Source organism: Sinocyclocheilus anshuiensis, unplaced genomic scaffold (assembly GCF_001515605.1).
Source record: "Sinocyclocheilus anshuiensis isolate Anshui unplaced genomic scaffold, SAMN03320099.WGS_v1.1 scaffold735, whole genome shotgun sequence".
Classification (NCBI taxonomy): Eukaryota; Metazoa; Chordata; class Actinopteri; order Cypriniformes; family Cyprinidae; genus Sinocyclocheilus; species Sinocyclocheilus anshuiensis.
In genome coordinates this window covers 1,734,304-1,742,260 of record NW_015548245.1, presented here as the reverse complement: position 1 = coordinate 1,742,260, position 7,957 = coordinate 1,734,304, and the positions used below count along the sequence as shown (strand labels likewise).

General features: G+C 34.6%; 1 protein-coding gene across 1 annotated transcript in view; it reads right to left on the bottom strand.

Moving 5' to 3' along the window:
- The window catches only part of LOC107655177 (protein strawberry notch homolog 2-like), a 59,288-nt gene extending 51,960 nt beyond the window's left edge, over positions 1-7,328 (bottom strand). Inside the window, exon 1 of the mRNA XM_016442599.1 lies at positions 7,147-7,328. The gene's annotated coding sequence lies outside the window, so the exon portion shown is untranslated. The remainder of the gene's footprint in view (positions 1-7,146) is intronic.
- Between the last annotated feature and the right edge of the window lie 629 nt (positions 7,329-7,957).

The following is a 7,957-nucleotide window of genomic DNA, read 5'->3' as shown; positions in this document are numbered from 1 at the left end:
TTTTTTTTTACTCTCATAGATTTTGTTACCATTGCCATGCATTATGCGACTGATAGACTGCAACGGCTGGAGTTAAAAATCTCCCGTTTGTGTTCTACTGAAGAAACAAAGTCACCTACATCTTGGATGCCCTGGTTGTAAGCAGATAAACATCAAATTTTCATTTTTGGGTGAACTATCCCTTTAACTCAGAATCAGAGAAAGTATATTTTATCACTGAACATTTAATTCTGGTGGCAAAAATTAAAACAGTCAAGTGAGAGATTCAAAGTGAAACCGCACAAACCACTGAATAAAATGGCTAGTATATGTTACAGATTGTTCCAGATTTCTGTGAATCATCTAAACAGCTGGAGGCAAATGGTAACCATGGCAGAAGTAATAGTCAAAATGACTAATTCAATTGAAAAATACACTACTTAGGTTGTATTTCTATCATTCAACCCAGCCTTTTATGGTCACGATTACAGGCAATATTGTCTATCTGGGTGGGACATTTACTATTATAAAGCATCAGCAGAATGAATGTTATGAAGTCACAGTGAGTCATACCGGGCTTTCATTTCATTGAAGGAGAGAGCCATCTCAGAGGTTTACCAATGTCATTCAGAACCTGAGATCAATGGAGGCTATTCAAAGCTAGACCGCGTTAAAAGGGATCTGCGTAGATGGTGGCTTTATGAAGTCTTTTTCTAAAAGATTAATTTTGGTCAGCATGTCAGCAACATTAAATAATATACAGTAGATTGAAAAGAAGAAGAAATGTTGTGTTGAAAATGAGAGCAAATTGGAGCAACTGTGTAGTAGTAAATCGTTCAATATCAGTGAAGCTAAAACCAAAAAGGTCCCATTAATGTTTTGTTTAAAAGTTAGCAGGCTGTTAAAATAAATCTGAGAAAAAATAATTACTGGATTTGTCAAATTGTTATGTTTATGCACCAATATAAAAGTCATGGAAATTCAGACCACAAACTTATGTTAATGTTAATTCATGATTTACCTATTTTATCATTTGAATGAATAAACATGAATGTAATCAACATTCCTGTGGGAACTTTTGTAGGATGTCTGCATATTCAAGAAAAAAAAATCTTAAAATATTAACAAAAACTGGATATTTATCAAGAGGAACGTTTGAAGGACATTTGCATAACCAAGAACAAATGTACAACTTGAAAAAAACTGGTTGCATTCCCTGGAGAACGTTTGGAGGACATTTTCATAACTAAGTTCTTATATGAAATATGTTCTTTAAACTTTAAAAATAACTGTACCTCTTCTCCAAGGATTGTTGGAGGATATTTGCATAACTATTAAAAGAACAACACTGGCTGCAGAACAGATGTGGCATAATTTAAATGAGCTTCCAACTTGTTGCAGGAAAAGCTACAGAATTTACCAGTCATCTAGCTGATAGTCAAAGCTGCAATTTGCAAAATTACATATTAGTATATGGACCACATATATTGATTATATACAGGGGTGCACATAAGTGGTATGCAGGTGTGCATGCGCGACCAAAATAAAAAATGCGATGGGTAAATAAGTTCAGACCACTCATTTGCGTAGCGACATTGTTGACAGCTGTTGCACAATCACTGTTTTAGATCGGCTAACTGTAATACTTTATAAGCTTTCCACTCAAACTGAAAGCATAAATCTAGGCTATGCGCTGCAGAGCAAAATTTAATTTGATAATTTTAGTTATATTTTTATAATTATATCACACTATGTGCAGTGTGAGTACCAAACCAAATCTCCAGGTACTCTTATGAGAACCAGACTGAAAAACTTATGTGCACCCCTGATTATATAGTTATAACGAGCAGCCATGAAAACCCAAAACAAGGTGCTAAACATTCAGAAGCATTTGGATACGCCTAAAAGAAACCTATGGGGACACAAGCGCATGCTGCTTTTTCTTTCTCTTACTGGACTGTCCGCTGTCTTACTGTCAGTTGCCGCCCTCTTCCAGCACAACTCTGACCCAGATGCATAGCGTGACGCCTTCACGATTCCCTCCAAACCCAAGCAACTCTGGTCGGCCCTGACCTTAATTTCTGCCGGGGTCACGAAACCAACACTGAACCGCACTGCTGCTGATTCGACTAAATGACAGAGCGAAGGCTGCATCCAGCAAAATAAGCCACATGCACGTTCCTGGGGTGCCGTCAAATCCGAGAACAGCCATAATTTGCATCCAAAGGAAAAAGCATTACATAATATTACATAGACTGTAAAAAGAGTCCCAGGGAAACCTAATAAAGGGCAGAAAAATTCAGGGACGGATAACCAAAAATACCACTGACTTCATCCTAGAGGTATGTGTTCAAGAAGAATATGCTGTTGCATTGGTGAAGCGATCTGATACAAGAAAACAAGGACTGTTTCATATAGAGAAACTGATTGAGTGGCCAGTTATGGGAAAACTGGGGGTGGACAAACCACCATGAGATTTTGAAGCTAGTCTTCCTGCCCTCAAAACAACTCAACTCAACTCTCAATAAAAATGCTTTCCACTTACCAACATCATCGTCACTCCTGTTTCTGTCTTTATCTTTCCACATCAGACGGGTTACCCAGGTCACAGTGTTCTTTTGGACCCAAGATGTGCAAATCATGCCTTGAAATCCCATTTACTTCCAGGACAGACGTCGCAGGAACTACATGAATTGCTAATCAATCAGCAGATGTTACAACTGACGACTGAGAAGATGTCACAGCTGTGGTGTACATGCTCTGAATTTCACTATCAGAGTTAAACATTCCTTGAATTAGGGCTGGGCAATATGGCCAAAAAAATTATCGCGATAATTTTTTTCATATCGGTCGATATCCATAATTATCACTATAAATGTCAAATATTTATTTCTTTCAAGTTTAAAGCCAGATTTTTGCTCCAAAGTGAAAGTTGTAGAAACCAGACCATTAATTTTCCTTAAAATAAATTCTTAATAGAAATTTTTTTTTCATTATCAAAATCAGTAACATCTGTAAAAATTGTAGCAACCTCAGTTTTATATTGTTAAATTTATTCTGACCACGTTTTTATTTATTTATTTTAAATTAAGCATTGGTCTCCCATAGTAGCATACATTTAAATCATGATAAACACAGTTAAAACCACACATATAGCACCTCAATACCATGGTAAAAATATAACTATATTGTTTTTGAGTAGCCTATTTATATGAAAAACAGTAGTCTAAAAACATTCAGTACAAATGCACACATGCTATAGCTTAATCACAAATACATACTACAATTATATACCATTAATCCTTTAATAAAATTCAGTGTGAATATCCCACATTTCTGCCACAATACCAAGGTGCAGTGAGTGTTACTACAGTAAATCCATGGTAAATGATGGTGATTTGTAGATTGAAAAGCCTTCTGACTGTCTCGTTGCACACAGCGTTTCTCCTGTTTGGCTTTAAAATAGTTTAAATCACCGAGTCATTTGTGTTCATCGCTGAATTCAAGCTGCTTCACACTGGATCTCACAGCGCTGCTTAATGCTCGCGTGACCGAGTAAACGCATCTGCTGTAGTGAGCTCGCGCCAGCCGTTTGAACTTTGATCTGAGCGGATAAATATGGAAGGCTAAAAGGTCCAGCCTTCCATAGATAAACAGTCCCTGTGGCGCGATTTAAATGAGTCGCGCGGTTTCGTTCAGCTTTTGGTATATCGTTTTATCGAGGAAAACTATATCGCGATAATTATCGTTATCGAATTATCGCCCAGCCCTACCTTGAATGCACATTCCTTGTGCACAATCAGCGCTCAGTAGAGGAACAGTCATCGGTGCTACAACTGTGTTCTACAGTAGGAGTTTTCAAACCAGGAGGCCACAAAAAATGTGTAGAGAAAAATTGTGTAAAAACTAATTTTAAAAATGTGAAAAAAAGTAATTTAAATAATAATAAAAATACAATAAAAATAAAATTGAATAATTATTAAATAAAATAATATAAAATAAAATACATTATAATAAAAAATAAACATTTCTGACATTTTATAACAAAAAATAAAATAAATTGAAACCAAATCTAAAATCAAATAAAAAATATAATAAATAGCCAAAACTAACTGATAAAACAAATTATTAAAATAATATATGAAATCATACACAATAAAATAAAATATAAAAATATATAAAATCAAATAAGAATTATATAAAATAAAATAGAAAATAATACAATCAAATAGAAAATAAAATGAAAAACTTTATAAAATAATTAAATTTAATTATGAAACAAAAATAATATATAAAACTAAATAATACAATCAAGAATAAAATAAAATAAAAATAAGAAAATAAAATAATACATTTAGATGTACACTGACGCAAAACTAAAACCATAAAGCTTCTTTATTGTCGAGCTTAAGACACATTCTGTCAGCCTAAGCATAACAGTCATGTTACTGCCACCAATATTATACTCAAGTAAAGGCTTGTGAAATAAACATAACTCAATGTTTGTGTAACCTGTTGGACTTGAACCAGCACCAATCATGGTGGCCACCCATGGCACTTCTTCCCGGCACTAATTCACACTTAATACATGAACCATTAGCTAAGTTCCAGAAACTGACAACTTGGATTGGTAAGGCAGTATTTATATAGGGACCGTCGACTCTGCCGTGTGACTCCACCGGGCAAAGGATAAGTATAGCTTTTTACTTCTCCTCTTTCCTACTACTTGTTTCACGTCTGTTTCAGTTTGCTTCTGTTGTCCTCATTTGTAGGTCGCTTTGGATAAAAGCATCTGATAAATGACTAAATAAATAATAATAATAATAAATAATAATATAGGCTACCAAGAACAGCCATGATGACATTGCTACGGCAGCAGTATTATTCCTCACTGAAATGCATGAATGAAATTCATTATGGGATACATGGGAAATACATGGGAAAACACTTGTCCAAGATAGCCAAACGGAAGCACGAAGGGTCCGCAGCCCATGTCCCAGACCACTATCTTGAGTTAAATCACTGATAGAGCTTTGTACCCTCCCTGTACTACACAACAGAGCTTTGTGCACCAAACTACAAACTGGCTGTTTGAATTAAACGGACAGCTTTGAGACAAAACTAACAAAGATACAGCTAATAAATAACCAGTATCATGAACTAAAGTGCATTAAACTGTCACTTTTGGCCATTATTTGTATTATTTGATTATTTGTACTGTTTCTGGGTGAATTTCATTAATGATAATAACTATATAATACTTCTTTGTTAATTAAATATAATACTTACATAAATATATATTTTTAATTACTAAACATTTATTTTTTGACTTCCTTTTTACAAGATTACTGTTTACATTTTTGTCTTCTGTCAAGAAGAGAGCAACTAGGTTGTAAAAAATAAAAAATTTTGATTTATTGGGCAATAATTCATCAGTCATGCGGGATGACACATCTTCCTTTAAAAAATTTGGTGTCATGTGATAATCATCTTATCTTGCAGCAATAAGTTAGTTGAAAAACAACCAAGGAATAAAAAAACCCAGAAGTAACTAAGATGAAAAATCTCAACAATTAGGTCTACATTAATAGAAAATTGCAATTATTATTATAATTTTTTTTTTGTGTACTGTAGTTAGGGGAAAAAACTTCAATTAATCACAGGATTTTTAATATATTTTATTTAATATATTTTAAATATTAATATATTTAATTAAATATACTGAATATAAAATATATTTAATTTATTTTAAATAGAAATGAATTTACAGTATAAATAAAATTATTACAAAATGACAAAAAACATATTTGAATATACAATTAGTTAAACCATGCTTTTTTTGCATACTTAAACTTACCCATGTGTAAAATTGACATTAAAATAATGTCATAATGCAAAAAATCTACATAATCCTTTAAAAAGGATTCAGTTTCTTTATGCTATTGGTGCAGTATGTACCAGATACGTTCTGACATGTTTCAACAAACTTTTTGTCTTTTACATATGGTATTCTGTCTTTCCAAAACAAAACATGGCCATAATTGCTTTTGTTTCCCTCCCCATGTAACAGTCTAGACCAAGTGATGTCTGCTTGCGTCATCTGTTGGAGGACAAGAGACTTTTAATTGAGCTTCTCTACACTCTGCTGGCAAAGAAAGAAGAGGGAAGTCTGCGTGACTTCTGCAGTTACACAACCCACTGGGTCCACCATTGTCATCTATCTGACCAACAAGGCCAATATCACCAGAATAAATAAAGACATAAACACTATTATATTCCCTTCTCCAAAGGGTTTTGCTGAGAACGAATGACAGGGAATGGGCCGTGATCCTCCCCTTCATCGCTTTCCATGGAAGGGTTAGTTTGCATCAGAACAATTCCGTGGAAACACAATTCCCAGAAATGACTGTCCATTCAGAGAAGTGAAAGACTTCTAATCTAATGCATGATTATGAGACGCAATATGCCATTGATTTATTAGTGGCCTGAGAAAAATCACTTGGAAACAAAACTAAACAACAACAGGTTGATACATTTTACAGTACAATATGAGTTCAGACAAGACCAGCTCTAGCCTGAAGGGTTTACACTCTTGGTTTCAATACCACTCATCCCTTATTAATAAACCTATTTCATCACCTAAATTAGAAATGCCCCATTTATTACGTTTATGAAGCGCAATAGAGAAGCATTGAACATACTGACAATAAATGTCAGCTCTAAGGAAAGACAGATATGACAGAAATGAAAACATAAAGTTCAACTCCGCTAATAGAAACGTAAACATAATAAACAAGTAGTTATTTTAGTATTGTAATCTGTTTATTAGCAATATTTAACAAAGTGGTCATGCCATACTACGCAACACTAACTTAACTTACCAGGTAACGTTAAATTCATATTTGCCTCACAAAACTTATTTCGACCCTTAGTGACTCTTTATAACAGCACTTCCGATATCAAAACGAACTATTCAAACTAATACGGTTAAAAATCCAGTAACACACAAAACAATACGATAAATTACAGTAAACGTTAAGTAATCTGAAGTTTTCGTAACAATCTCAAATACGCTACGCATATGCACTGCGCATGCGCCGAACGATTTAGAAACCGGTACGCAAACAACTCTCAAAACTCTGACAGGAACAGGTTGAACTTGCTTACTTGAATAAAAGCAGCTCTTGAATATATTTCCCAAGTCTTTTTTCTCGTTTGACGGCTTGGGAGTGGTGAGACAGAAAATAGCCCTGGTTTTTCTCAGCTCGTCACACTTGAAGCTATGTTGAACTGAAAGCCGATACTTCCGCGGCTGCTTTTACTGACACGTCTGACTGGACGCGAATCTACCCAGCTAGTGTATGGGACGCGACGCGTCGGTCAGGACTCTTACGTCAACACCCACTGACCAATCAATGGCGACGTGCTCATCGCCGCGTGAAGTGATTCGTGGATTCTGAAGGGAACTTTCTAGTTTCGCGTTCGCGTCGCGTCTCTCACTCGCAGATGCATCAGACTCTATTATTTACAAATTACGAATAAAATAACGAAATAGTCGTGTTTTTGTAGTCAGGTAGTCTTGAAGAAAATGTTATGTATATAATTTCTATGATGTTTAAAATATGTTTGAGACGTGTTTTAGACTGTTTTAGGTATTAATAATTTCTTCGTTTGTTGCGCGCCCTGGTGGATACAGAGCTAAATAGCCGTTTAAAAAAAAAAAAATCTCATATAGGGTCAAGATTCTATTCTATTCTATTCTATTAATTATTAAAAAGTTCTAGACCTGCTGTGACCTTTCTTATGAAGCATGCAAACCAACGGGTAGACCAAATTTATGAATGAATGAATTAATACGTTTTGTTTGGCTTGATTATTCTGTAACAATAATGCAGCCCTCACAGGTCCATTGTAAACTGAGCCATGAGCATTTTAGACAGATTGTAAATAACAGTTTATGTTTGCCTATAACACGAAC